Consider the following 24292-nt stretch of genomic DNA (forward strand, 5'->3'; position numbering starts at 1 on the left):
AACTGTTACAGAGGGCCATAAAACATATTTTTACAGCTCAGGTTAAAGAAAAATACATTGAAGATGATGGTATATTAATTTTTCCTTAAAATTGAGTAAGTTCTTTAAAGGCAAAGATGAGAGGATGGCATAAAATAAGGGCTTGCTGATGAAGAGAGACTAATGCCACATTTTCTTCCTCAGATATCTCTTCTTTCAGACCAGGGGATGCACCTCACATGTGTAAATACAACTAATACTCTAGATTAGGTTCTTTTGTTGTGTCTTGTAGAAGATTTCATTAGCTGGCTACTGAAAATCCATCCTCCTCTTTTCCTTATTTACTGAACACGAGTTTTGTCCAGGGCAGCAAAGTGGCCAGCATAAAAAAAAATTATATTTCCTAATTCTTTTGAAGTTATTGATGACCATTTTAACACAACTCTAGACAAAGAGCAAGCATTGTTAGAGATGATAAAAGATCTAATGAATAAAAGAGATCTCAAGCATGAGTTGATTAAATGATATAAACAACAATTTATTTGCAGATTTCTCATTGCTGAATTTTTTTTAAATCACCTAATCTGCTTAATTTACTCTCTGCTTCTCATAGTCAAACACAGTCCTTATGTAATACATTTCATCATAGATTAAGCACAATGTAATAGATTATATTATTGGTTGTGCTGATAAACTATTCAGAGGTGCATGCAGAAACTTATAGTATTATTAATAGTTTTAGGTGCCTACCCACCAGCTACTAATATATGTGAAATATGCAGACATGACAATGACTGATTTTGGCCCCAAAATCAAACAAATGACATATGTAAAACAGAGTATTAACAGAGCCGATAATGAATGCCTTCCTGCCTAAATCTATAAGATGTTGTATTAATGTAGGCTTTTGGCATCCCTTCTGTGAATGGATGGATTGATATCCTATCTAATAAAGAGAGAATATGCAAATTGACCATCACTCCAACACACAAGATGGCCACCCCCATGTGGACACAAGATGGTCACATGGTCACCACAAGATGGTTGGCAGCGGAGGGCAGTTGTGGGTGATCAGGCCAGCAGGGGAGGGCAGTTGGGAGGGACCATGCCTGAAAGGGAGGGCAGTTGGGGATGATCAGGCCTGCAGGGGAGGACAGTTGGGGGCGACCCACGCCTGCAGGAAAGGGCTGTTGGGGAGGGCAACCCTTCAGGGGAGGGCAGTTGGGAGGCATGAGGCCTGCAGGGGAGCAGTTAGGTGTTGATCAGGCTGGCAGGCAGAAGTGGTTAGGGGCAATCAGGCAGGCAGGCAGGCAAGCAATTGGGAGCCAGCAGTCCTGGATTGTGAGAGGGATATCTGACTGCCCATTTAGGCCTGATCCTGCTGGGATCGGGCCTAAATGGGCAGTCAGACATCCCTCGAGGGGTCCCAGATTGGAGGGTGCAGGCTGGGCTGAGGGACACACACACACCCATGCACAAATTTCATGCACCAGGCTTCTAGTAGAACTATAAAAAACCTGGATTATATATAAGTAGATCACTCAGTTTTGTAGAATACACTTTGTGAAGAAAATAAAAATATTATAATTATGAAAATTGTGATTTGTTTTTAATAGAAAAAAATATGAAAATTGAAAAAAATCTAGGAGATAATTTGACTTTAGAAAACCACTTTTTCACAGTTTATACTGGATCATGAAAACCAACATTAGAATCACAATACAATTTTCTCTCCCTGACACAACCAGAAGATCCAGGACCTTGAAGTATTTTGAATCCTTCTGGATAACCATTGTTGATGGTTGGGGGTGACCATTATTTTATTGTTTTATTTTCTTAGTGAAATTTCTTAATTTGAGTAAATCTTAAAGTGCTTTTTTTTTTCTTTTAGTAAAGTTCTAATTGCTGGACTATGGTCATTAACTATAAGTAGTGGATACAATTAATTTCAATATAATTGAGTACCATAGTAGAGGAAAATAAAAATGCATGGACTTTATGTGGATCTATTCCAAGTCATCTTTTTACCAATTGTCAATACAGAGGATCCACCTATGACTTACTTAGCTTTACTCAGGTGAACATCCATAAATAATGGTGATTTAGGAATACGAAGACACAATGTGAATGGATAGCACCATCTACATCAAGCATGTCAAACTAGCAGCCCATGGGCCTCCTGTCTCATTTATTTGGCCCATGTTAGCCTTTGAGTTTGACATGCTTGATCTACATGGATGGTTTAAGAGTTAGACTCCAGGGGAGGCCCTTTAATCTTGTGGCTGTTTCTTTGTATTCTGCTTCTCTTACGTGGCTTAAGACAGTTCCCCAGAAGCAGGATTTGAAATGGAGATACTTATGTATGTTATATTGTAGGACTCTTCAGAGGAGAAACTTGTAAGGAGTAAGGGAAGCCGGATAGAGCAAGGGACAAAAAGAATCTCAGTGCATTTAGACTACCTTGTAGTCTCTGTATGAGTCCTCAGGAGCCCTGGTATATGCATGGAGTTGTCCAACTCTGAGGTAAGGGGCTTGTGTACCTTCATATCAACTATTGGGTGCCCCTAATTGTGAGGTTAGATAACCTCCCAGGAATTTCAGGGTAGGCAGCCCAAGTCTGGGTTAGGATGAAAAAGGATGCAGCTACAAGCTGTTAGCACCCAGCACTCCCTGCAGCTGAGGGCTGGGACCATGAGCTCCTTACAGGAGATTAGAGCAGGTCACCAAAGTCATCTATTTTGGAGACTATTGTGTGTCATTTTTTAAGAGATAACCCATGTTAATATGGTCTAAAAGTTAAAAGAGCCTAACCGGTTTGGCTCAGTGGATAGAGCGTCAGCCTGCAGACTGAAAGGTCCCAGGTTTGATTCCGGTCAAGGGCATGTACCTTGGTTGAGGGCACATCCCCAGTAGGGGGAGTGCAGGAGGCAGCTGATCTCTCTCATCGATGTTTCTAACTCTCTATCCCTCTCCCTTCTTCTCTATAAAAATCAATAAAATATTTTTTTAAAAAAGTTAAAAGAATTAACAGGGATGAACCAGTGTCTCACTTATTCCTCTTTCCCCATATATCCCATTTATTTTTATCTTTGACATACCTATTTTATTGAGTTTTTTTCTCATCTCTGATTTTTTTGTGTGGCTATAAGGAAATACAAATATCTATTAATTTATATTTACTTTTTCATATATGCATAATATACAATAGTGTGTGATATAATAACTTCATATTCACTATGCTATACTTTGCTTTTCTCACCAATATATACTGGCAGTCTCTCCATATTAGTACATATAGATTATCTCATTCTTTCAGTTATATAGAAATCCATGTGTTGATGAAGTATAATTTATTCAAACAGTCATCTCTTATTAGGTACTCATTGGAGAGAGATTAGCTAATTCATGCTGGTAGAACTCCGTTCTTTTGGACATGCCATTTAATTAGTGCTACTTTATTAGAGAAGTGGTGTGTGTGAGAAAGACAATGGAAAATCTCACAACATATGTGAGAGAGCAACAATGTGACCATCCTTGATCTGTATTGTGAAAGTCAGATGCATGTCACTTAGGCATACCTGTGAATATTCTCATTTTAGCTTTATTAATGAGACTACCAATAATGCCAATAAATTTATGCAATTCAAAAATAGTCTAACAGATGGAGTCTGTGACAAAGGGATACAAATAACTCCAAATCAAAGAACGTCTCAATGTTTTTCTGTGCTATGAATTATATCAAAATTCCAAAACACTGAGACATGCTCATTTAAAAAAATTATTCCATTTATGTAAATTTAACACAATAGTAGTATGATTGGCCTGCATCACATTACTTCAAACTTAATTTGTATCTATCTCAGACCTCTAATAAATTAGCTCTTAGAAAAAGCCTAAGGATTAAGAAATGCTTTATGATATGTCATAACAAAACAGCCAATTGTGCAAGCATAAACCAAATTCTATTGATGACTGGTACAAATGCAATTTCACTGTCATTACTTTGACCCTATATTCCATGATAAATAAGGCATCTGACTTCTGAAAAAAGTAAATGTGCTTATTTTGTATTTTCTCAGAAAATATTATGCAGAAAAGAAACTGTAATAAGAAGAAGAAGCAATATGTATGTATTCTTAAGTTTACACGAAATATATCTAAATTAAAAAATTCTTGATTTAGAAACACAAACCAAAAAGACCACTTACTATTTGGATTATTACAATCTCTCAAGGATTTATGATAGTAAAATTTGATACTACCCATCCTCATTTATGATCTCAACCAAGAAAACCTTCTTATAGGCTTATCTTTTGCCAAAATAGATTAATGAATTCAGGACATAATAAGTCCCTAAAGTGATTTGCATATATTGATTAAATATCATGAATGAAATTAAATTAGTAGAGACACAGGAAATGGAGAAAGCACAATTGTAGCCATTTGTCGGAAGCCGGTCCATCCTTGCTGCTTGACACAGTCGCTGCAGGATTGAAACATCTGCACAGCATATGTTTCAAGGGACCTGGCGTATATAGCATACTGTTCTTAATATGTTTGCTCCCCTTAGCGCTGTGTGTTTTAACCAAGGTCACCTCTCCAAGAAAGGTTGTTTCCCCAGATAGGAATTTTTCCCTGAAGTCAGGGAGGGGATGCCTCTCCTAGAAAGGTTGTTTCCCCAGGTAGGAATTTTTCCCTGAAGTCAGGGAGGGGATGCCTCTCCTAGAAAGGTTGTTTCCCCAGGTAGGAATTTTTCCCTGAAGTCAGGGAGGGGATGAAACTCCTTAACTAAGTGCCAGGCGAGTAGTTAATCACTACAAACAATCATGCTTAAGCTACATAATCTTTACTCCCTGGAATGGAGATAAGAAACACCCTAACCTTTGTAATAGAAATTGACAGGATTAAAATCAACTGGTATAAATACGGATGTAACAAAACAATAAACAGCAGAACCTCTCTGGAGATCCAGACCAGAACTTAGCTGGAGATCCTGGCTAGAGATCCTGGCTAGGCTGCTGATCAACTAAACACTGTCTCCGTGTCCTTCCTTCTTCACCGACTCCGTCTACACCTTTGGGGACCCCTGGACCTGCTGGGGTTGGACTCCGGCAGCCATTATTTAAATAAATTCCTTTGTGATTCTTTTTGATGTATAATTATATTAATATTTACCCCAATGGCTATGTAAGTAGTGAGAGTATGCTCTACAAGTGCCAGTGTTTCTGATGGACTGTAGCACTTTGGGAACATTGGATCTGGAAATTGTATCATTATCTTAACAGAACTATATAACCATCAATTGTTTGTTGTGTGATTAAACATTTAGGTCTTAACTGGTTTGGCTCAGTGGATAAAGCATCAGCCTGCAGACTGAAGTGTCCCAGGTTTGATTCCGGTCAAGAGCATGTATGTACCTTGGTTGCAGGCACATCCCCAGTAGGGGGTGTGCAGAAGGCAGCTGATCGATGTTTCTCTCTCATTGATGTTTCTAACTCTCTATCCCCCTCCTTTCCCCTCTGTAAAAAATCAATAAAATATATTTTTAAAAAAGAACACTTAGTAAAAAGCAGATATTTCAAAAAGGACCTTGGCTCTGATGTTTACAAACAAAACTGAACCATTAGTTATGTTTATATGCATACAACTTCTTTTGTTGATCTCTTACCATCTGTCCCCCTCCCATCGCCTGCTCATTCTCCCCTGCCTTCCCTCTGCGGTTTGATGGTCTGTTCAGAAGGAGGGTGAAGGTCTGGGCTGGGGGAGTAAGAGCGAGCTGGGAGAGGACAATGGAGGAAAAAGGGGGACATATATAATACTTTCAAAACTAAAGAATTAAAAAAAGTTTAAATTAGCAGGTACAGAATAGTTATTGGGAAATAAAGTACAGAATAGGAAATATAGTTGATAAATATCTACAATAATAAAAGCGTAATATGCAAATTGACAGAACAACTGAACAGCAGAGTAACCATCTAGATGACCTTCTGGAAGACCACACTATGACACCCACTGGCACCAGGCCAGCCAAGGCAGGTGTGATGCGATTGGTTGGGACCCAGCCATCACCCCATGATGGCCCTGCAGAGGGAGGCTCAGGCCACTGACCAGTGGGTTGCAGCAGGTGGGCGGGGCCTCCCTCTGTGGGGTGATCAATGGCGGGGCTCCCAGATTGTAACAGGGCACAGGTCGGGCTGAGGAACCCCCTGCCCCCTGAGTGCAGGAATTTTGTGCACTGGGCCTCTAGTATTATAATAACTATGTATGTTCAATGATACTAGCTTTATTGGGATGATCACTTTGTAAATTAAATAAATGTCTAATCACTGGGTTGTGCACTTGAAACTATACTGTACCTCAACTTCAACTAAAAAAAAAAAGAAAAGAAAAAAAAAAAAAAAAAAATATATATATATATATATATATATATATATATATATATATATACTATATTTAAAAGAATCTCAAACATAATTCAAAGACTTTGTTGTGGACAAGCTCAATAATGCTTATAGAATGTGGAATAGGATGAATGAAAAAGACCCACACCTTCACTTAGAGGTCAGCATAAATGGAAACTTAGATCACAATTAAGACATGCCAAGTGCTTATATAATTTAGATAAAGAATACATTTCCATAGGTTAAGGCACAAAATAGAGTTATATTAAAGTTAACAGGGGTCCCATGTTAAATTCGTCCCATGCACGAATTTCATAAGTGATGATAGAATGTCTGGCCATCTGCACCTGGAAGAGAGCTCTCAGCAGAGCCTGACCATCATGGCATCCTGACCCCATACTTCCGACCTGTGGATCTCAGGATGTGTGGAAGGGGTGAGGGGGCTCTTATATAAGGGTATTAATTATGAGGGCTCCATCCTCATGTCCTCATCACCTCCCAGAGGCCCCACCTCCTGATATTACATTGGGGGTTACATTTGAACACATGAATTCTGGAGGGATACAAACAGACCATAGCAGCCATGAAACTCCTAGGTTGTTATTACCATGACACAGCAGGTAGCCCAAGCTTCACATTAGATATGTGTCCAGTGTGAGTCATAAGGGAGTGGCCAGGTGGGTGCTGCATACACAGTGGGCATGGGACACTACTGGGAACCCCAAGCTTAGGAAAGCCCCAGTCTCAATTAGAGCAGCTGGCAAACCTGCCCAAGCTCTGTCCCTAGGAAGACAATATATTTACTGTGCTGGTCAGAAACAAGTCTACCCTCTGCCTTAGAGAGAGACACCTCTGTCCTCCCAGGCTGTTTATTCTACGGGTATCTTTTACAAGATATTCTAGCATCAAAGCTATCACAGGACATGTGGAAATGCCGTGAAGAACTGTATGCCAACAAGTGGTATCAACTGTTTGCTTAACATGAAATGAGGAGCCATTCCAGCAGTTAGCTGATAGACATTTCATAGCAACTTGGATGGGGTCATAGTGACTCAGAGGTGAGGTATTTGTACTCATGTGGTAAAATTTTCATCTTACTAAGTTAGGAATCTAACACTATTGTTAATGTTTATGAAATAAGACTAGGGGTTTAAGAATACATTATAAATTACAAACAAATTAAATATGAATTAAACGTAATTATGTAGTTATAGTGTGAGGAATAAAAAAGAAAGGAATGGGAGGGGAGAGGTGTGGATAACATATTTTTACCAACCAGAGAAAGAAGTCTATACCTACAGTTGAGGAATTCAAAATTAACTATGAACACATAAGATGGTAACCTGTCTGTGAAATACAAAGTGAGACGTTTGGTTTGAATGGATCGCTTGCAGCAGTTCTCAACCTGTGGGTCGCGACCCCTTTGGCGGTCGAACGACCCTTTCACAGGGGTCGCCTAAGACCATCCTGCATATCAGATATTTACATTACGATTCATAACAGTAGCAACATTACAGTTATGAAGTAGCAACGAAAATAATTTTATGGTTGGGTCACAACATGAGGAACTGTATTTAAAAGGCCAGAAGGTTGAGAACCATTGGCTTAGAGGAAATGAGGATGGACTGTGCATTCTAATACATACTCTGTATTCTTTGCTATTATGATTTGTTTAAAGAACAGATATAGGAAATGAGATGTTCCTGAATAGTATACAGCTAATTATTTAGTCACTGGGGAATGGGCTAGCAATGGGGGAGGGGCTCAAACTCTAGATGGGCTTTGTCCATCAGAATCATTCCTAGAGCCTATTACAGAGAGATTCTCTGACGCCACTTCCTCATTTCCTCTTCAGCAGGTTTGCAACTCCACCTGAGAATATACAGTTTAACACCCTTGAAAGTGATTTTGCTGCACAGCTCATTATAATAAACATGCAAAGACCCACAGTTGTTGCTGGACTAAAACTCATTAGTTCACCAGTCCATGAGACAGTTGGCAGCTTAGCTTTAAAAATCAACATGTAACTTAAAATTTACCGTATGATTGATTTGACTAATATTCCTGGAAATATCCTCAAAAAGATGCAGTCTCTTCCAGAGCCAAACCAGCTAGGGTCTCTTCTATTTTGTAAGACGGAGTCGGCATCTAAGGAGAAACAGGAGTGTCAGGTAGAAGGGTCACGTCTTTTTCACTCCTGGGATGTGTGATTTCCATCTTTCACTCCCCTATTGCTCCTCAGTCCACAGTATTAATTATAAATGACATTCACAAAAATAATCGCACAGATGTGAATGTAATCCATACTAATTTGTGCCATATGGATAAACCTTTTACAGGAGCCATGGATGACAAGACCAGAGGAAACGCTGCTAGTCAGATTTCATTGCTGCACGAAGACACAAAGTGATGAATGTTTCCCAAAAGCTTTTGACTACACAATGAACGTTCCCTCTCCAAGTGTGTCTGCCAGGGGGTGTGTGCTGGGCGTGTGGAGAGGGAGTAACTTTCTCCTGCTCTGCTTCTGTTTTGTGTTTGTTTCGTGTTTGTTTTATCTTTCCAAGGCCAACCTTAACACCCCTGAGGTTTGAGGTTGGGTACTCTCTCCAGCCTGTACTTTGTTCGTGCCCTTGGTTCTTGACCTGAGAACAGTTACATCATTGGTTATTTTGAGCTTCCTAGATGATTTCCAACTATGATAAATGACAATTCCTGCATTGGTAAATAATGAATCATTTTATGTTTCAAGGTAAAAATCAATAAGTGGCATTTTAATTGCTCAAAGAAAAAAGAACATGGCAAAGAAAGCCATGAAAGGGTTCATTTCTGTCCATTTGGAAGAGAGAATGAAAATGGACACTTTCCCCTAGGGCTCCTGTTTCATCCTGGTGTGTATTGAAATGTAAGCCGCAACCAACAGTCTGGTTAATAACAATTCATGCCGCTGTCAATCTTTTTGACCAATGTCATCAATATTTTACACCACAGAACAACAACAATTAAGAATCAGGACCAGGAGAAGCACTTGGGGCAAAAGTGTTTCTAACACGATAATGAAATCGACCCTACAAAGCCAGCATTTCCAATAGACAGCCTAAGAACGCTTTTTCCTGTGATTTTCTTTTCCAAACAGTATGAATCACTGCTCTTTATTACAAAGGAACACTGATCATGCAAGAGAGATCATAATTCCAGCCTGGGAAATTCAGATAAAAGTTATTTGAGCACAAGTAGTAACATTAACAGAAGTTCACATTTAATCCTAATTTACCATGGGCTAGGAACTGTTCTAATTATATGATGAAGTCAAAGCTAAATAGTAACCCAAATTAAAAACAAATGTTGGCAAATTTCTACCTGATAGGCAAGCTAGTTTTCAAAGCATACTGGGAAAAAAACTGAACAAAACAAAAAATAGAGAAACACACACACACACACACACACACACACACACACACACACACCGCATACTGAAAATAATCAAATCTCCGTGTTTTTTTCTCCCAATACAACTTTTGTGATTTTTAAGAAAGGTGACATTGGCCTTTGTTTTATTTATCCTACTTGCTTGTGAAAATGAAAGCAGGAAGGCATTAAATTCAAAAGTCCATTTTATTTAACACATAAGATGGAGTTGAGCATATTTTATATCATTTTAGATGCAGATTTTAAACATCAGTTTTGAAGTTGATCAACCAGAAACCACCAAAAATGCAGCTACAGTCACAGTCCATATAAGGATCATTTATCTCCTGCAGCCAACTGTCCCTGGCACTAGGAGGATCTTGCTAAGGGGGATTGGAGCAGAGCTTCTTACAGTATAGTGGTGAGGAGGTTAGAATATTTGAGACTGGATGCTCTCACTGTGGGGAAACTGGTGACTGTGTACCTCAATACTTTTGTTATCAGGGTTTGAGTATGGTAAAGCAAGGCTAGATTGTGTTGGAAAAGAAACAAGAACTGATCACTCAACAAAGGGCCTATCAATTGTTTTTACAGTCGTGATTCTATCTTGCCTACGTTCTGATAAAAGCACTCTTTCTGAGAAATAAAGAAAAGATTAAGCAGGCTCATTTTCCTTGCCTGGATCCACTGTCAAAGTTGTTGTAGGACAACATGAAACAATTAGATACGAGAGATACAGTTGATGAAAAAGACTTGGGAAGATAATTATTTAATAGTTCATATAAAACATTTTGTGCTTCAAAATCATCATTTTATTAATGTGCACATGAAATATTGCCCAACAGTTTGTCAAAGAAATATTACTGCATGCAATGCTCCTTCTCAAATTCATTTATATTGCTATCTCCTAGGAAAACGAAAATGATTCTCAAGTAATCTCCTAATTATTTTGGCACCTATGGGTAGGACTCAAGTGCTTTACCTTCTATCAGGTTATGCACCACTTGGTTAAAATTTTGCATTTCATAGTATGTGTGTGCATATGTATTTCATTATTAATAGCATAGTCAAAATATACAAACTCAGCTGTTTTTATTTCACTTCTTGGTGGCCACATTGTACCAAAGTTCTCAAATTTGGTCTCACTCTTGAGAAAGGAAGGACTGAAAGACAAAGCAACTATGGGCAGCCCTATTCTTCCCCTTCCTTTATTGTCATTATTTTCAGCTTAAGTGGTCATAGATGCAAGGTAGTGACAGGAGCAAGAGAGGTACAAAAGGTTTCTAGGCTGTTTGTGTTCCATAGAAAGCTGGTGTGTGCCTTTTGTTCTCGGAACCAGCTCTGTTCTAAAGGAAAGTGTGGCCTCTGGGGCTACCTAACAGCCCCCCAATTTTTATTCTCCTTTTATTCTTCTGCAGTAGTTGCCTTTTCACCTGCCCTCTGAACACTGAAGTGCTCTTAGTACTTTTTGATATTATCAGAACATCTCCTTTAAACAATGGATGAGGGCAGGATTTACCCTTCTTTGCCCCTCTAACATTCTTCTGTGTAAAAATGAATGCAATTACTGAAGATCCACCAGTCACCTTGGATCATAAGGGCTACAGTCAAACACTAGACACAATGATATGGAGCTCAGGGAGGAACCTTAACACATCACTGCACTGTCATTCTCTCCAGGTTGATCTTCTTGACTTCTCATACAGGAGGTAGAAAATCCTGGTACTTTGGGTTTTCTGTAACATGCAACTGAATCTATGATGATGTGTACCTTGAGAAATTACTCTGATCTGCTGTTATTCTATAAAACAAGCATGTCAAACTCGTGGCCTGCGGGCCACATGCCTCTTTTATTTGGCCCTTGTTAGCCTTCGAGTTTGACATGCTTGCTATAAAATATAAAATTTGTTCTAGAAATATGAAAACCATGAACAAGATGAAAATCCTCTGGACGGGAAGGATAAGTAAATCAAGTAGAGTGGGATGCAATTGGCTCTGTCATTCTTTCTACTTATGGCAAGTGACAACTTATGTCTTCATTTCCTTAGACGATAGAAGTTAAGTTTATGTTTGAGGACAGAAGGACTCTTGTATAGAAATCTAAGTTGCTGAGAATACAATAAAGAATTGAAACATGCACCTTTATTTACAACATCAGTGAAAAATGTCCGTCTCCTTTATCTATAGGAAACTGAAGTAAGAAACATTTCCCTCTTGTCTGTGATTCTTGCTGCTAATAATAAAAATAGTTTTTATTTGTATAGGCAAAAATGATCTCAGTTGAGTCTCACAAATGTTCTTCAAGGCTGAAATTATTTTTTTTGTTAAAATGAGAAACAAAATCAGGAAGTGTAAATCAGTTATTGATGAATATGTGTAGTATCAGAGTTGGGTCTTACACATAGTCTGATTCCAAAACCTGAGTTATTTTTATGTAAAAATGGACTTCTTAAATAGTGCACATTTGTATCCCAACTCAAAAACAGAGTGCAAGTCTAATATCATTTGACATTAGAATTCCAAGTTTGTTGATTTTTTAAATATATATATATTTTTTGTTGATTTCAGAGAGGAAGGGAGAGGGCTAGAGAGATAGAAATATCAATGATGAGAGAAAATCATTCATTGGCTGCCTCCAGCACGCCCCACACTGAGGATCAAGCCCGCAACCTGGGCATATGCCCTGACTGGGAATCAAACCGTGACCTCCTGGTTCATAGGTCAACACTCAACCACTGAGCCACGCTGGCCAGGAAAGTTTGTTGATTTTTATTAGTCAATGTGACCAGGACCATGTTCAATATTAAGAATAACAAGCAGACCTTTCAAGTCATTACTAAGTATATAATATTAATAGGAAACACTATTCCAGTACTACCCACTGGGTGACTCTCTCCTGTTCCTGGACAAAGTTGACAGTTGCATAATGATGATATCAACTTGGCTTTAAAATTTAGTCCTACTTACGTAGAGTGAGTTAAATCCAATTGCAACACTGAGAGTTACTTATCCATTGCCATGAATGCCTTGACTTATTGGAACCCGCTGGCAAAACCCACAGAATTCTGCTAGAATAAGATATTTTACCACAGTCAAGCTGAATAATGCTGTGAGGGATGAGAATTTAATATATCAGAATTCCTATTTTTCATTATTGAGGCTAAGGAAAAGCAGAGGAACACACCAATTTTCTGACCTAGTAAAATAACTTAATATCATTTCAAAAATTGTAGACATTATAAATGTAATCCATTTTCAACTTTTTTACACTAGGTATAAAGTAGAAAATACCTTTTTTTTTCTTTGGGAGCTCTTACAAAAGAATCATCTTTTAAGTTATTACATTAAAAATTAGCATGTTATAAAATGAAAATAATAATTTTAATAAATAAAGACCACTGGTTATTAATCTATTCTTTTTATACTTATAAAACCAAATTTGTCTTAATACCTACATTTATGATCATTTTTATAAGAAACTAGAGGCCCAGTGCACAAAATTTACACACAGGGGTGTGTGTCCCTCAGCCAGCCTGCACCCTCTCCAATCTGTGATCCCTCTCACAATCTGGGACTGCTGGCTCCCAACTGCTCACCTGCCTGCCTGCATGATTGCCCCTAACTGCCAGTCTGATCAACCCATAATCACTCCCCTGCCAGTCTAATCAATACCTAACTGCTCCCCTGCTGGCCTGGTTGCCCCCAACTGCCCTCCCCTGCCAGCCTGATCAAAGCCTAACTGCCCTCCCCTGGTGGCCTAGTTCCCCCCAACTTCCCTCCCCTGCAGGCTTTGCCCCCTCCCCCCCAACTGCCCTCACTTGCAGGCCTGGTCCGTCCCATCTGCCCTCCCCCTGCTGGCCTGATCACCCACAACTGCCCTCCCCTGCTGGCCATCTTGTGTCCCCATGGGGGTGGCCATCTTTGACCACATGGGAGCGTCCATCTTGTGTGTTGGAGTGATTGTCAATTTGCCCATTACCTCTTTATTATATAGGATAATGCTGAGCTATGGGGAGGAAAAGAGATAAGGAACAGTGTTTAGAATGAATCCTATATAATAAAAGCTTAATATGCTAAGTGTCCAGTCATCCAGTCATCTGTTCAACCAATCAAAGCATAATATGCTAATGATATGCTAAGGCCACTCAACTGATTGCAATGATGTGCACTGACCACCAGGGGGCAGATGCTCATGTAGGAGCTTCCCCCTGGTGGTCAGTGCCCTCCCACAGGGGGAGCACCGCTCAGCCAGAAGCCAGGCTCATGGCTGGCGAGCTCAGTGGCAGTAGCGGGAGCCTCTCCCACCTCCACAGCAGCACTAAGCATGTCCGACTATAAGCTAAGCCATCAGTCAGACATCCCCTGAGGGCTCTCGGACTGCAAGAGGACACAGGCCAGACTGAGGGACTCTCCACCAAATACACAAATTTCGTGCACCAGTCCTCTAGTACTTTTATAAGGATTTTAGCATATATTTGGAGATAGCTCTGAGAACTTTCATAAAAATTTAGGACCAAGACTCAGAAGACTGGATTCTGATCTCTGGCTTTGAGCTAATCACACAAAACTCTTCTGAAAAATTGTTCTGATAGCATTATCAGTAGAAGTATTTTTTTTTCCTCAGCGATATTAGTATCCTTACTTTAAAAACTATTAACACATTGTTTGCGGGTAGTTTTTATCAAGTGCTAACAGTTGGCACGGGCCATTGTTGCAGTTGAATAGATTGATTACCGTTATACCTGGAAGTACATACATAATTCATCATTGTATGTGTTAGAGACTCAAATTTTGTCCTTTGGAATTCGTATATCTGCATGTTAGCATCCCTTTAGAGCAATAGAAAAGTATAAAAATAAATGTATTTATACGTTACCCGCATTCTACTGCTAGTCTATAAAAAAACATATTAATACGTGTCCCGTGCTCTACTACCAGTCAACGTAAAACGTATAAATACGTTTCCCTCATACAATGTGTTAAATTCAGAGCTAATAAATTGACTAAATATATATACACTAGAGGCCTTGTGCACAAATTCATGCACATTGAAAGGAAATTAATTAGAAGAAATATTTTAGAGGCTGGGGAGGGACATGAGAGGTTGGCTCTAGGGTGTGTCCAGCCGGTCTCACCCAGTCCCCATCGGGACTGATCAGGGCCAACTGGCTGGGGAGGGACCACAGAAGAGCTCCAGGGTGTGTCCAGTCTGTCTCACCCAGTCTCGATCAGCTGGACTCCAGCAGCAATCTAACCTACCAGTCAGAGTGTTTGCCTCCTGGTTGCCAGTGTGCATTATAGCAACTGGTAGAGTGTTCAACCAAATGGTGGACCAATTGGTCAGACACTTAGCATATTAGGTATATATAGACATACACATAACTGTATATGTTACACATAAATATTTACACATAAATACATTTGCACATGCATAGACATGAATATATATATATATATATATATATATATATATATATATATATACCCTGGGTGTAACATCACAGCCAGAAGCTACCTTTGGAAATACTATATGTATAGATCAGTGGTTCTCAACCTTGGCTGGACATTAGAATCACCTGGGAATCTTTTTAAAATCCCGATTTCTGGGCCTCATCCTCCAGAAATTCTGTTTCTTTGTTATTAATGTTGTGGCACCTCCCCATAACAAAGAAACAATTTCCAGAGGATGAGTCCCAATAATCAGGATTTTATAAAGATTCCAAGGTGATTCTAATGTGCAGCCAAGGTTGAGAACCACTGCTATAGATAATATTAAAAATATATTTAAACATGCAATTCTTTGTCCAAAAAATGAGCATGTTCAAAAATTAAATGAAGAAAATTTAGATATATTGGATGGAGATTTTCACACATATTTGAGTGATGATCCCATTGATTCCACAGATGTGCTGAAAAGGAAAATTTTCCAATAGAATTTATTAATAGTATTACTCCTTTGGGAATGCCATGTCATAAATTAAAATTGAAAGTGGGTGCAATTGTCATGCTATTGAGAAATCTCAATAGTAAATGGGGTCTTTGTAATGGTACCAGATTTATTATCAAAAGATTACGACCTAACATTATCGAAGCTAAAGTATTAACAGGATCTGCAGAGGAAGAGTTTGTTCTGATTCCAAGAATTAATTTGTCCCCATCTGACACTGGCCTCCTATTTAAATTGATTTGATGACCGTTTCCCATGATGCCAGCATTTGTGATGACTATTAATAAATCACAAGGACAAACTCTACACAGAGTAGGCATGTTCCTACCTGAACCTGTTTTCCCACATGGTCAGTTATATGTTGTTTTCTCTCGAGTTTGAAGAGCATGTGACGTTACAGTTAAAGTTCTAAATATTTCATCACAAGGGAAATTAGTCAAGCACTCTGAAAGTGTTTTCACTCTTAATGTGGTATACAGGGAGATATTAGAATAAGTTTAATCACTTTATCAGTCATTGTTTGCATCACTGTTGTTTTTATATCATGTTTTTATTGTTTTCATATCATGTTTTTGTTGTTTTCATATCATGCCTCTGTTGTTGTTATATCCTTTTGTTACTGTTTATTTATTAGTAAATTGATATATGATTTTCATATGCATTTTACTAATTTCCTTTCATCTCTCACACTTCTATTATAGAGAAAGGGCAAATAGCAATATTAAAAATGTCTCTGCTAATTACTTCCTTTAAAAAAAATATTTTATTGATTTTTTTACAGAAAGGAAGGGAGAGGAATAAAGAGTTAGAAACATCGATGAGAGAGAAACATCTATCAGCTGCCTCCTGCACACTCCCCACTGGGGATGTGCCTGCAACCAAGGTACATGCCCTTGACCGGAATCAAACCTGGGACCCTTGAGTCCACAGGCCGATGCTGTATCCACTGAGCCAAGCCAGTTAGTGCAATTACTTCCCTTTTAATGTGCACAAATTTCATGCACCAGGCTACTAGTGTGTGTGTGTGTGTGTGTGTGTGTGTGTATAATATTAAAAAATTCCTGACTTCAAAGAAGTTTATTATTGAGAATTTTCCAATTTTTTTGAGAAAAAAATGTATGTGATAAGATTGTCAATGTCAAACAGTTTTCTTAATCAAAATCCTGAGATATGTACTTACAGCAATCATGCCAGAAAGTATGATATTCATATCTATGCTGTACTAGACTTATTAGAATCCAGTTTGGGGAAATTACATTTGTGGGTAATTTTTTAAAGCCCTTGACATTAATATATTTGTCCATATCAGGGCTAGTTATTTAGAGCACAGATCACTGCAAAGTAATCAAAATCAAGTGTCTGCTTTAATCCAGAATCATGGTCCCCGGAAATGCTCTATAAATTTGGAGTATATTGAACTGTCCCTTCTCTGGAGAGACTCTTCATGGCTTTCAAAAGTCCTTAATACTATAAAACTGTAGATTTGGTATTTTATTCTCTCATGAACTTTTAATGCAGAATTCTTTGTGAAATGACCATATCGATGTAAGTACTCCATTTACTACAGGGATTTTGTTTAATCAAGTTATGTCCCTTATGAAATTACAAAGGTAACTGTGTTTCATCCTGAAGTGCCAGGGACATCTGTGAGGCTGTCCTTCCCCTCACTACTGTGTCCCTACTGACATTCTTTCAACATACCCTTATTGGAGGCAGATGGTGGCAGAAACTTCTAGGATTGGGTATCTCATTCTGGACAAAACAGACAAAAACTCTCTTCTATACAGAATTTCCATCTTAGTAACTTCATAAATGTTTACATTCCAAAAATGGACATTTGTGCACCAGAGACATGTAGCCTTACTTAATGTACCCATTGTATAGGTAGACATTGCCTTGCACAGAGAAGCTGGGTCTAGGTAACTCATTCAGGATGGAGGGGCACTTCTCAGGATTACATTTTTATGTCCTATGCTCTCTAATTATAGTTTTTAACTCTCCAGATAAATGTTTCTCTCTTTTGGTCTTATTGAGAGTATTAATTTTGGACCCACATGGCATTCTCTGAATTTACAGTTTACCTTCCTTATGGAATTATATAACTTGTATACATTCTCCCACAAGATCAGCTTTCATGACTACAACAGTTACTCTCTCTCTCTAAAGACTTCTGAACCATCCTATATAATAAAAGGGTAATATGCAAATAGACCATAACAGCAGAACAACCGCTCGACCAGTCACTATGAGGTGCACTGACCTCCTTTCAGTCCCTTTCCCTGGTCGTCAGGCTCTAATCACCCGATTGCGAGGGGAACCGGAGGTGGGTGGCATCGGAGGGTGGGGCCGGCTACAGGCAGCTGGGGAAGATGGCCCTGATCACAGGCCAGGCCTAGGGACTGTACCTGCACACGAATTTCATTTGCTGGGCCTCTAGTAAGTAAATAATAAGGATAATAAGTACTCCCTGAATAATTGTCTAAAAGCTGGACCAAGAACTTGAGAGTCAAGGCTTTATGTGTAATTTGTGCCTCTGATTTTTCAATTTGAAAGCTCTTGTCAGATTTCTTAACATTCATAGAGGGTACTTTTCCTCTTTCTCCCGTGGACACATTTTCATTATGCTTAATTGGTGTTAAGTATGAGTGACCTGACAGAGATTTGCCCACCACTTCCAGCTCCCCCTGAAGCATCATTAGATTTCCTGTTTATACCCACTGTAAGGAAATAGGTTAGAAATATAGGCAGTGGGCTAAAAACATATTAAAAAATATATATTTGCATTGTGTCAAATTGCCAGTTTTTGAACAAACTAACTATTCATTTCTCCTCATAACCATGAATGCTACAAACTTTGTAGCTTACACTGAAATTTTGTTTAAGAGACATTATAGCCTGCAATCTTAGTTCATTTGGTGCTAGTCTGGTAAATGGCCATCTTTCATATCAAAAATTTCAATCAAAGTACTGATCGGTGGGTTAATATTATAGAAAGAGTACCCGAGAGGAACATAAAGAAACGGCTGGATTTTAGTGCCTGGTAAAATAGTTCTCTACTCCAAAATAGGAATAGTTAAATCAACAAAATGACTTGGAGTAAATATGACCTTCCTTGGTGTTTCAATTTATTTGAGTGATACTTCACCAATATCTTATAAATCTTCATCATCTACTGTTGTTTGTTTCAGATGTTAATTTTAAAACTTATACTGTTTTCTATCAACATAGCTTGATATATACATCCTGCCCTGAGAATGAATAAAATGAAGTAAATTGAAATATTTTGACAAATATTTAGAAGTCCCATAATAATTTCCATTATAGGAAATATAGAAATAGTTTCCATAATAGGAATTCATAGTCAGATAAGATGGTGGACACTGTCTGTGATCTTCTATGGACCCAATCCCTTCTTTTGTGGGATTATAATAGCTCCCTTAATATAATTTTGGCAAGGTTAAAAACAAACAAACGTGTATATCAGATGCTTGTGTGTTATTTCTCATAGAGAGCATTTTCTCACAGTCATCTTTCCAATGACCAAAGGGGGACGATGCTGACCGCTGCCACTCACCCTGCACATCAACTCTGTGCCCCTCACAATGCCAGTAGGACAGGTATCATCCTCATCTACAGTCACATGAACAAGGAGGGTCCAAAGACTAGGTGAGATCCTAATCATTTGTAGTATCTTCTTGTAAATTTCTGCAAAACACTCTATGATGATTACATATTCTAGTTAAGCTTATACTCGCTCTTAGAAATACTGTCTGTTTTGTCTTAAGCTATTCATAGCAAAAATGTGGGTTAACTTTTCAAAGGTAGGCTCAGTGTTTCAAATTGTTTCAATGTGTAACTATTAGAGGTAGAAAAACCATTTCTGAGTATCTGTAACAACTCACAGGGAGAGATCAAACATAAGGGGTTGGTACAAACTCTGGCTTAATCCATAGAATGTTAGCCAGAAATATTTTTCTCTTGAGCGGTGATTTTTCTTCATTTGAGGTTTTCTGGTCTTTACTGATTGGACTGAGCAGGTGATGGGTGATTTCACGTCCCATGGGTATAGGAAGGCGTTCGTCTCTCCACCTTGGCACTGCTTCTCCTGCCTGAATAGTCGATTGCTTCTTTATTCCTTTATTTCACTTGCTCACTCATTTGCAGCCAAGAGTAGCTCAGGAGGAAACCCTTCCGCTGGAATGAAATATTGGCAGGGCGGAGAAAAACTTGCACATTATTACCAAATTAAATGCCTGTGTCTGAGACTCAGGGACAAGCATCAGGCCATGTTGCATATTAAATTCAGGGGAAGCTTTTGGAAGAAAGAAAAGTCCACGTCACAAATTGATTTATGATCTTTAGGCCATGGAAGAATTCTCAATAGTCTCATTGTCTTCTTATTATTTTCTTTCTCCTCCTGCTCCCCCTTCTCCTCTTCTGCAACAACCTCTAATGCATCTTTAAAATTTTTAACATAAATACACAGTGCCCTGTGCACACACGGACAGAACACACACCTACAGAGAGGCCCAGGTCTGCTCTTCAACTCCACATTTGGCTGAATAAGTCAATCTTCGATGCTTGACTCTAAACTTTAGGTTCTATAATAAAGTACCACAGATGGGTGGGGGGAGGGGAGCTTATATACAACAGACATTTATTGCTCAAGGTTCTGGAAGCTGGTAATTTTTACTTGTAAATTCATATATGGTTGAAGGAGTTTCTTTCCTAATACCAGCAAAAGAAGTGCCCTCATAATTAGGCACACAGCTTGTAACCACTTAGGCCAGTTCCTCGGGCTGTGGTGAAGGATGTTTGCTATGTAGTGTAATCCACAGTTGAGAGTGTCCTGTAGACTTCTCCTTTAGAGATGATGGGATAGGATGAAATGCAACATACAGTATTTCTAAAGTGATACTCTGGCTGCTCAATACTTAGTGAGAAATAAAACAAATTCTTAGTATTTCCCTTATTAAGTCCATTCTTATTAAGACTAAATTTGGGGGAATGCAGAGAATTTTAGAATCTGAGCCACCTACTCCCAACACCCCAGTACCCTGAGAGTTAAGCAGAGGGGAGAGGAAAAAATGGGGATGGCTTGGGGAAAGAGTAAACAGAGAGAAAAAGAGGAGGAATCTGATTCCTAGGAAGGAGGACTTCAATTAATAGATGGCTCAAGGGGAAAGTAAACAAATGTTTTACCTTCTTCTCAGGACTCTGCTACACACAGCGGGGGATGAGTAAGACTTTCCGGCAGTGTATGCACCTCTGTGACTTCTCAGATGGTATAAACACAGAATCAGGGGTCAAAAAACCTACGTTCTATAGCCCTTTACAGTTTGCAAAAGTCGCTCAACTATGCAATCTTATTTGATTCCACAATGTCAGTGAGGCTTGTCTACACCACAGTAGGTGGCAAAGCTGAGCCTCAATCACCGGTGTCCCTTTTCAAATATCAAGACTACAAAACACACTAGAGAAGCCTTGTTGTGATATGCAATATACAGAAAGAACTATACAAATTCATATCCTGCCAAGAAATCCTACAGTCTGAACCCCATTGGCAGGGGACATGCAAAGTCACCTTAACAGTAAGTATGCCCTCAGCAAAACCCAATTGACTGTTATCTGATTAAAAGGATTAGCATATGAAAGGAAAGACAATGTGTCAATGAGAATGAGCTATGTAAACTGTGTCCATTCCAGTTGTCTGGGTCCCGCCTTGCAGAGAAACTGAGGGTTTGTGTAGTACATATTCAACCAGCGTGGAGAAAGCATCAGCCTAACAAAATCTCATGCTATTAAAACTTCAAACCACATAATTAACTCCCTTTGCTCTGATATCATGTTTAGGAAGAAATCATCCTGTAATTTGACTTTCTGTGTAGCTTTTCTCCAAGGACAGGCTGTGCTTGTTAACATGCTGTCCATGGTAACATGCTGTCCCTAAGACAATTCTATTTCACATTGTAAATGAGCAAGCCATCTCTGTGGTTTTTCTACTTTGGGCTTTGATCAAATCTACCAGGATGTATATCACCTTCTGCAAGTCTAGTCACTCCAGATGCAGGCCTCTACCCACCCCTCCATGATGAGCTTTTATGAGAGGAATTACATTGCTGGAGGCCAAGAAGCCGGTCATGAATGGTAAAGACTATTTAAATTACCGCATTTTACAAGAAGTTGGAGGCTGTACTGTGAAAGAGAAATGGAGCCAGATGCCGAGTATAAAGGCATATTTTACTCAGTTCTATTGCAATACGAGGAGTCTTTGGTATAAAACCCAGCTCCATTCCAAATACAGAAAAGATTGCTGAGTATTTATAGCCAGGGGGCAGAGAGCGGTCCCAGGATGGAAAATTACAAGGAAGAGACATCAAACTAGTGAGAGGAGGTGGGAAGACAGTCTGCTAGTCTGGCCTAATAGGATTGGGATTTTTGCTTAAGGTGGGCCAAGGACTTAGATGTCAAGGGTGGGGGATGAGGACCTTGATCATATATGGACAGTGATCAGATGTCAAAGATTCAGATTCTCCCTGAACTCATTTGAAAGGATTCTTGCTAAAACTGAGGCAGCCCAGGTCACAGCCCAAGTCTGAGGCCTACTCAAAAAGATGGCTTACAGTGGTTCTCAACCTGTGGGTCATGACCCCTGAAAATACATCCTGCATATCAGATATTTACATTACGATTCTAACAGTAGCAAAATTACAGTTATGAAGTAGCAACGAAAATAATTTTATGGTTGGGGGTCACCACAACATGAGGAACTGGATTAAAGGGTCACGGCATTAGGAAGGTTGAGAACCACTGAACCTGACCAGAATTTCATCAAGGAGAGGGCCTCTTAAAATGCACAATACCTTGGAGGCACTTTAAGATTTATATTTTGGGTCTTCTACTTCCTAGAGTTTTTTCACTATTCTATGCCACCTTGACTTTTACCCACTTTAACAATTATTATTATTTTGCTTCAGTTTTTATAATGTTGAATTTTGTGCTTGCAAACCATCCCACTGAGTTGATGAAATTCACTTAACCATTTCCCTTCAAAGTGCCTGGTAGACCTGGCTCAGGCGACTGCTTTTGTAATAAATAGTAGAGGCCCGATGCACGAAAATTGGTGCAAGAGCAGGCCTTCCTTCCCCTGGCTGCCAGCACCAGCTTCCCTCCGGCACCCGGGACCCTGGTTTCCCTCCTCCAGCCACCCGCAGGCACCCGGGACCCAGCTGGCTTCCCTCCAGCCCCTGGCTTGGTCAGGAAGGATGTCTGGAAGGATGTCCAGAGGATATCCAGTCTAATTTGTATATTACCCTTTTATTATTATAGATAAGGACACACTATTACTTCTGTGGTATTCTTTTCTTGAGATAAATTTTAGGAGAGAGATTAATACATCCAGCATCTATGTATCTTTATGGTTGCTATAATATTAAATACTCATTTTATGAATGAAAAAGGAAAAAGGGGTTCTATGGAAAGTAACCATACAGGGTGATCTAATCATAAATTCCTGACTCGACAGGTCATGGTGGGTAGTCACATCCCAGGCATATAACTTCTTTAGTAAAAGGTTTATCTTTGCCTTAAGCAGCCCTGTCTATTGTTTCTGGGCATCTAGGTTAACACACCTTTGAAATAAGTGTGACCACCACTTAATCTTATTAACTATCCTGTAATGCAATCCTCACTTTCTCCCACCTCCGTGTAATCTTCCTTACTTTCCCTCCTTAATTCCAAATGCATAACAGAAATTGCCAAACTATCACTCTTTAGAGCATTTGAGATCTTGCTTCCTGGCAATTGTCCGCAATTCTGGCTTAAATAAACTCTTATGAAAATTCTCCAGAGGTTTGGATAGTTGTGACATGAACACTATTTTAGGAAGCTCTCAGTACTTTATGTGTAACTCAGTACCCCCTTAACCTGCCATCTGTGTTGAGATTTATTTTTATTTTATTTTTTTCAAATATGGAATATTTCATGAATCAGGGTGTCATTCTTGCATAAGGGCCATGCTAATCTTCTCTGTAGTGTTCCAGTTTTAGTATATGTGCTGTGAAGCCAGCGCTGTGTGTTGTAATTGAAAACACTAATGTAGAAAGTACAAACACTTCCACGGGATTGCTTTCACTTGCAGTTCTGTAGTTACCATCGATGGTTCCGTTTTCTGTTTCCCCTTGTGTGGGTTTTCTGTAGCCTTTTAAAATAGTCAAATTATTTATTTTATTAAATGTCAGGGCACATGGGTATAAATATGACTGGAAATGGAAGTGATGTGATTGCTATAAGATGCATGACACAGATGAATTGATAAAGTGGTTTGGGAACTTTCCTGAAACCCTTAAAAACTTTTCCTGATCACAAATGTAGGTAAATGCTTCACAATAATATTTAAGAATTTTTTAGCAATGTTTTGCAAAACTGAGCCTAATTCAGTTCAGACTGAGATGGATGACCAAAAAGAAGAGTGCTATAAAATAAAAACAATACTAACAATATTACGTGCACTTTTATTCATATTTTATTTTTTGTAATTTGTTGGAAATTACCCTTTTTA

The 24292-nt window shown here is 39.0% G+C and overlaps 1 non-coding gene across 1 annotated transcript; it reads right to left on the reverse strand.

The window, feature by feature from the left end:
- Positions 1–23697: 23697 nt before the first annotated feature.
- Positions 23698–23803, reverse strand: LOC118661308. The gene has a single exon (XR_004969277.1). It is a non-coding gene; the product is annotated as a U6 spliceosomal RNA (small nuclear RNA).
- Between the last annotated feature and the right edge of the window lie 489 nt (positions 23804–24292).

The sequence above is a fragment of the Myotis myotis genome, unplaced genomic scaffold, assembly GCF_014108235.1.
Source record: "Myotis myotis isolate mMyoMyo1 unplaced genomic scaffold, mMyoMyo1.p scaffold_m19_p_1, whole genome shotgun sequence".
In the NCBI taxonomy this organism is placed as follows: domain Eukaryota; kingdom Metazoa; phylum Chordata; class Mammalia; order Chiroptera; family Vespertilionidae; genus Myotis; species Myotis myotis.